General features: G+C 44.6%; 1 long non-coding RNA gene across 1 annotated transcript; it reads right to left on the reverse strand.

Annotated features, from left to right (window-relative positions):
• Positions 1-997: 997 nt before the first annotated feature.
• Positions 998-7516, reverse strand: LOC122186534. The gene is made up of 3 exons (XR_006181145.1): positions 7396-7516; positions 2974-3487; positions 998-2210 (listed from the first exon to the last, which is right to left on the reverse strand). It is a non-coding gene; the product is annotated as an uncharacterized LOC122186534 (long non-coding RNA).
• Between the last annotated feature and the right edge of the window lie 113 nt (positions 7517-7629).

Below are 7629 nucleotides of genomic sequence, written 5' to 3' on the forward strand. Positions count from 1 at the left end.
AAGTTTCTCTAATGGTTCTAAGGAGGAAAAGAAATGTATGCAGTATTGGGTAGAAGGAAATACAAGGATTGCTTTGCATCCCATTAGTGGCAGCTCTTGGGCAAACCAAGCAGACTACTGTTATTTTAATGGTGGTCTCGGAGATTATTTCACGTTTTTTGTCTTGTACAGCGTTAGATTTTCTTTTTTTCCCCACAGCACCTCCCACCTCCATCACACAGTGCCTATGAGTAGGTCATAAACAATAGAAAGTTTTAACAAGAAAATTCACCAACCGTTGTTGGGTTGATCAATGATTAACACCAGATGAAGGCATGAGGATTGTGTATTAGAACCACATTATGCAGCTAAGAAAACTGTGCCTTTCTAGTAGTCATCCTGGCATTGCCCAGCTTGTTTGTGAACGCTACGCAGGGCAGCAGAATTTCGTCGGCTGGGTTTTTGTCTGTTTAAGCCCAGGTGTGTTGTGCTGGTTGGCTCAATCTGCAGGTGTTTGGCTGTGGTGGAAGTGACTGCTGAGGATGTCAGCGTAGCACGGGGTGATGCGTGGTGACTGCGGTGCCTGCTGCTCCATTGGAAGTGCCACGTTGACAGAGTGTGCCAACAACGCATTCTGTTGATACACTGAGCCCCAACACAGTCTGTGTTTTTAGTAGAAACTGAGCTGGAGGACATTACAAAGAACATACGTAATGCAAGGGCTTTCAGGATCCCAGCCTAAGGCATCACAGGACTTCTGAGAATAGACAATAGATATGAAAGAGGCGTGCAGGAAGGGCTGCATGGCTTCACACGTCTGCTCCAAGTTCTGGCTGCATAATATTGCCCCTTAGTAGTACTGGGAGTCGAATCCTGCTCGGGGCCGACATTCCTGATGTGGAATGAATAAATAGTAGAAGAGCTGGCATGTCAAGAAAAGGATTTTAATTAAAAATATTTTCCCATTCTTAAACGGAGAAGTAGGAAATCAAATAGTGAACTGGGGCCTCCACGGCAATCCAGACTGGTATCGTGTCTTTTACCTTGTGCAAAGGGAATTGGTTGATCCAGTTGTGTTTCTTTAAGGATAGGTAAATCACAGCAGCACTGCCCTCACAGGCTCCTTAACCTTTTGTTTGCAATTGCAAAAAGGAGGGTAAGAAATGAGGGAGCTTTGAATGAAGGGGGAAAGCCAGAGCTCTCCCCAGGTCCTTGGAGAAGTGCCCGAACACCTCACTGCTATCTCTGCTGTGCCATTGCCCGCCTCACACACCTTGCTCCTGTGGCCTTGAACACATCCAATGCACTCACCTTGCTTTACGGAAGAAACTTTGACCTTCTGAGCTGCATTAGTGAAAGGGCAGTTCTAGTGAGAGCTGGAGATAAGCTTAGAGCTAGTTTGGCCTCAAGGAGTTTTTTTTTTCCTTATTGGGAAACGTGTCCAAGTCAGGAGGGTGAAAAAGGCTTTAAAAGAAGTGGCCTTGAAAAAATTCCTCATTTCCTGTCCCCTCTGACTTTCCTCTTTGTTTACACTGTTGTGGAGAGAACCATCCCTCTTCATTCTGGATGTGCTCCATCTCTGGCAAGCAGGAGGGATGTGGGAGCTGACATAATGCCACTCCCCAGGTTCCATCGACACCAGTTTGTACATCTGGCTACTCAAAGAGGTGTCCTGTTGAATCTCTTGGTGAGATTTGGACTTCATACTTTTTGAGGAACTCATTCATGGCATTTATGTGCACATCTTCTGGCTTGAACACGTGTCTCACTCAGCGTAACGTCTCCAAGATTGTTGGAAGGTTTCAGCTGTAAGAAACAGGCTTGGGAGAGATCCACTGAGCCCAGGAGCACTGAGTTGTTAGCTCAGAATTTCTGGTATATCTCTTGTGCAGTTTTGCTGTTGGAATCACAATATGTTACCTCATGGCTGGGCCACAGATGAAAATCTTCTGGATCAGGTTAAAACATCCCTGGAACCTTCAGAAAATGACAGGATTGCACCAATGTCCTTTCCTGCTGGGTTGATTCCCATAAATGAAATGCTGACTGACTTGAGTTGTCCTAATGGCATCTCCAGATGGCATCAGAAATACAAAGCAGGGCTGATAAAGGCCACCGAGGCTGATGCAGAGTGAGAGGGGTGGATTGGGGCCTTTTCCAGCTGAGCGCAGACAATCTGCAAGGATCTCACCATTGTGTGTAAATTGCAATATGTGATTCCATCCTTCCCTCTGAAATGATAAGACACATCACATAACAGTGCATATTTGTGCTCACGAGCTTTGAGTCTGACGATCGATCCCTTTTCTTCTCTGAGCAGTTTATGAAATCAATGTCATTGAGTTTTTTTCCCCCCTAATTACAACCAAGCGTCAGTTCCCTAAACTGTGGTCATTCAAGAAAATTTTTGCTCTAATATCAAACAAGCACAGTTTTGATGCACAGCAACCAGATCTGTTAACACAGCCTAAGGTTTTGTTGTCTGGAAATCCTCCATTCTAACTATGACATCTAGGCTGCTTCAGACAAAGAGCTATTGTTCAGTTCCTCTTGTTGACTTTCTCCATACCGTGTTATTGAAGCAGAAAAGACACTTTCTTTTGTAATGGTTAAGAAGAGCACATCTGTTTGCTGGCTGCCTCAGGGAAGCTTTACCTTTCCTGACACCTAATAGTGCTGCCTTGTTAGAAATAACAGAAAAAAATAGGCACAAAATGAAAAAGCGATCCCAACCTTCCTCCATTCCCCCAAATTCTTCAGCAGCAATTTTTTAGCAATTCCTAGAAAGTCAAAATGGAAGAGGGAACCACAGATGTAATCATATTCAAATGCCAATACAGGGGCACGACCTACAGGACAAGACTCGAGAAGTTGTGCAGGGCAGTCTCAGGTTAAAGCTCTTGTAATGCAACTTGTTTGCATCAGGCTTCGACTTGACTTTCTCTTAAAAACACCCTGAGGAGATGTTAAAGGAGCTACAGTGCAGTGACCCACCTGTAATGTCAGCTGATATACAGAAAGACGTGACAGATGGACACATCTTAAACTGGTGGGATTCCAGTTGCCACAGTGGCTTCCTCGATCATTTCATCATGTTTTGGTCCAGCTGTTTTTCTCTTCATTTTCACCACCTTTCAGTTCTGATGTCCGGTGGTTGCGGTGCTGCTGCGAGGTTGGGAATGGCTCTCACCTTCCCGAGGCTTTGAGATCCCTGGCAGGTTTCAAAACGCAATGGAAAGTGGTTTGTCTTGGCTTTGCAAAGGCATTCCAACGCTGAGCCTCTTTGTGCTGAAGAAGCACGACAGTGGTGATGCATTTGGCTGCTGCAGAGATCTTTCTTGAGAACTCGGTGTGCTTTTTAACACTCGCCTGCGTTGTATTATCGCAATACTGTAAAACTCTACACCTGGAAAGACCTCGTGAGCAGGGAGAGGACGGAAGCTCTCTCAGTGTTTAAAGCAATATGGTTTCCTTGTAATAACTGTGCTCTGTAAGGTCTTTGGATTTCCTAAGAGAAACAAATTAAAACTGATTAAAAGATGACTGAAAGAATCAGCAAACGTTACTTGCGTAATAAAAACGTAGATAAAGCTTGCACAGTTGGAGGTACTGGAAAAAAGGTAAGAGTTACTTATGCCTAAGGTTGTAAGGTTGCGTTGCTTCCTGGATTTTGCTTTTCCCCACGTTTTTAATTTGCTGTAGCAGCGAGGGCTCTAACGGCCCAACCCTCAAATGCCACCTTGTGACAGTTGGCAGCTGATGGGCGCGTGCCATTAGGTGCAAATAGAAGTGAGGACTCTTCTTGGTAAGTGACAGCATTTGATAATTGAGAAGATCCCAAACGAAGGACAGCTGTAGGTTGTACTCTTTTTTTGTTGTTGTTTGCTTGTTTTCCCTTTCTCCTCTTTCTTCTCCAAACAGTGAGGCTTTCTAGCTTGTGCTATATCTGCTGCTTGCAGACCATGATCCTGAGATGCCATTACCATCTTACTGGGCAGCATTGGATGTTCTCTGTTTTTCTAATACTGCCTGGTAATGATGATTATGGTGTTTCGTGTACAACGTGGAAAAGTTCAACAGCGAATTTGGAAGCAGAGGTCAGTGGCCAATAGAGAAACCCAAGTGTGATTTACTGCCCACAGTTGGGGAGATCTGACAAATTTATGATGAAATGCTTCAGGTTATAGAAGAAGGGGTAAAAGCAAGTATAAGAAAGTCATCTTCCTGTAGAATCATGAATCTCAGAGTGAGCCTGGGAACAGAAAATCATGCAGAATACAGAGCATAGCACGTGTTTGATGTTGCAATGATAGAATACATTCACATGAAAATGCTGAGTACTGTAGCATTCGGAGAAGTGCAAGTGCTCTTCTCCAATTGTGTTCTATTTACTTCCAAGCCATGTTAGCTTTCCAGAGAACAAAAGCAAACACTTTATGAAAATTACCATTTGAGTTTTCTAGTTTATAATTTTCCCTCCAAACCAAAACGTTTTTCTAATCTAAATATAAGGCAATTTAAGGAACAGGCAGCTGGAATCAATAGCGGAGTTCAGTTTTTCAGCCTTGCTATTATCATTTGCTCTGTCCTTTTCACATCAGCTCCTCTAGACTTCTCTCCTCCAGTCGAATGCTCCAATAGCAAAACCGTTTGTTTTAAAGCCTTCAGCTTATAAGTAACGTTTTTTTATTTTTATACATTATATATATTTGTACATCATATATTTTTTTAATGCCAATTTCTAACTTCCTGGTGAAAAAGTGGGGCTGTTCTTAAGTACCATTCTCCCTAATTATTTTCATTATTTTGGTGGACTAACTTAACATCCTGTTTTAAGGCAGGGTGGACCTGACTCTTACTCTGCTATTTCTTTCCATAAATCGATGACACTGCTTAAAGTCATTTGGAAAGAACTAGCTCAGACTAAAAGAACTTACTGTGAGAATGCTGTCTTCAGTGGTTCACAGACGCTTTTTGTTTCTTCCTGAGAATTAAGGCAATACAGGAAGCTTTACTCCCCCAGTTATCAGATATTGGAGGCGCAGCATGAAAGCTATCGCCAAGGAAGGACATCACTGCTGATAGGTGCTTTTGTCGGACACGGGGTGCTGTGGGCAGGTGTGTCAGCGTCCCTGGCAGGTAGGAAGCACTCCAGAACACAGCAGCCCCACACACATCCCCAGGCTCCTTACAGCTCCTGGCGTGCTGTGGTGTTTAGTTCCTAGCACAGAAGGCTGCTTGGTTTGTGAACGCCCATCAGAGTGCAAAGCCATCCACAGACACACAGCCCGGGTGAGATGTGCTGTGTGACAGCTCAGATCTATGCAGAGCTTGCATGTACTGTGTGAAATGCTGCTACTGTGTGAAACGCTGTGCTAGGGCCACAAAGGCTTGCAGGTAGCTCAGGGCTATGATAAATATGCATGCAGCAGAGCAGCACGGCTCAAAGCAAAGCACTCCCTGCTAATGAACCACAGTGCCTGAGAGGTATAGCCAGCTCCAAGGGGACAGGGAAGGAGCAAACCCTGCTGCCCCTCCTGCATGGGGAGAGGGTCAGCAACAGCCAGAAACCCAGCATCCCTACCATGACACAGAGCTCTTAGGTGAGGGAACGCCTCATGGCTCAGAGCTGGGCCAGATTTCTGCTACAGCAAACTTCTGGAAGCAATAACATGAAGCAAAGCAGGCAGCTACCCTTCATCTTCATCATTAGCATTCATTGTGCTTAATTACACCACCAACAATTGCAAACCTAAGACTCCTGTCACTTTGATTTAAGATTCAAATTTGTCTGCATCCCTTCAAGTCACGCCGTACAATAAAGGATCATCAATGAACTGCATTGAACACTGGCCCATCTCTGACACGTTTTTGTGCCCTTCTTAGTGCTGATTTGTTTGTACACCAGATTTCAGTTTGTCATTTTAACTGATTGGAATGACTTGGAGTGCTGGTATTTCTGTGAATCAAAAGGGAGAAGGGAATGAGGAAACTGAGAAACCAAAGGAAGGAAATCTGCCTGCTCTTACACTGTAATGAAACAGGACCTAATCTTGTGTTTCTATTTTAGATTTTTAGTACATCAACTTTCTGCACCATCTTTGTCTCCTGAAATCCACCACGAACTTCAAATTATCTTTTAGTACCAAACATCTTCCTTCTGCCCATCTCCTACCTGGTAAATTATTGACAAGCCAGGTGATGTAAGGCAATCTTTCTCAAGCCACTTTCATTAGTTTTTACGGACCACTGACATCCTGAAGAATGTGGAATCATTAAAATAGATGCTCCATTTCTCCAGCTGCTGGACAGACAATGGTCCTCTGTGGGCATCTTACTAGACAGTGCTGGATTTCTTGGATCTATTCTAACACTGTCTGGTAACGATGTTTAAAGGGTGAACCAAACAACACCATGCATCAGGAGGAGTTCTCAAAGAAAGACACTGTGCCCCAATTTAGGTCAAATTGGAACATTTGGCCAAGAGGGTAAGGATGTTGGCTATCGTATTAATGAGTATTTTTAGACTTCTGAAATGGTTATGATCATAAATGCTTATGACAAAGAAGCTGCTGCAAACCACCCTGCTGGGTGCTCCTACTGCAGTAAAGGAGGTGAGAAGCACGCCAGCTCTAGCATCCAAATGCACACCTCCTCAGAGGCCCAGCACTGCACAATCCCTCCAAACAGTGGGGTTAGGGCTATAGGGTATTTGCACGGCCCAGCTCTTGTCCAGGGGACTGACGGATTTGCTAGTAGCCAGCCGTGCTTGGCTGTGAGAGGTGCTCAGGGCAGGACGCTGGTGGTAAAGGTCGTTCTTCCCAATTACAGTTCAATTACTTCCACGGCTGAATAGCCTGTGAACTTTCAACCTTCTAACCTGCCCCCATACAGGCAGCGCTGGCAGCATATGGAGCAGGTGGGTTAATCACTCTAATCATCCCATTAAGAAACAAAGCAATTTAACCCAGGCAAGGAACTGAATGCTTACCCTGCTCTACCTAACCAAGCAGAGGGACATGAACACATGTCACAGCAAATGTGAGTTAATGGCACTGCAAGAACACGTGCTGATGTGCAGCCTCGTATCTCTGCTTGGGTCCTGCCTTGACACCCTTAGTTGTACCAGTATGACTGGGGACACTCAAAAATGAAATTCAGTCTGCACTCAACACAGAGAGAAGGTGAGTCTAAAGTCTGGAGCTGCCCAGACTTCAGGATCATATCCCATATGATCCTTCCACATTTAAAGCACTGATTTCCTTTGGAAGAGGATTATCTAGAGCAATAGAGTTAACAAACCAGTAACTTTGATATAATTCAAATCTGGATGAAAATTGGAGCATGGTCGACCTTCAGAGAATAAGAATTCACATCGGGCCTCATTAACAGGGCACTCTGTGAGCCGACACTCACCTTTTCACAAGGATGGTTGGTGCCTCTCAAATGCTGGGGTTCCTGGGGACCTGCTCTGCTGTGGGACAGTGCACAGACCTCATGCTGGTTTTTCAGAATTGCACCCACTGGTTTTCAGCTCCCTCCTGTAAGAAACATAGGGCAACATCACACACAAGCTTGGACCGTGCTTCTCCCCCCAGTGCTTTACCTAGGCTCACAGGACTGCTCTATGCTGGAATCACAGCACTGAAA

The sequence above is a fragment of the Lagopus leucura genome, unplaced genomic scaffold (genome assembly GCF_019238085.1).
Source record: "Lagopus leucura isolate 7727_CA_CO unplaced genomic scaffold, USGS_WTPT01 Super-Scaffold_100037, whole genome shotgun sequence".
NCBI lineage: Eukaryota > Metazoa > Chordata > Aves > Galliformes > Phasianidae > Lagopus > Lagopus leucura.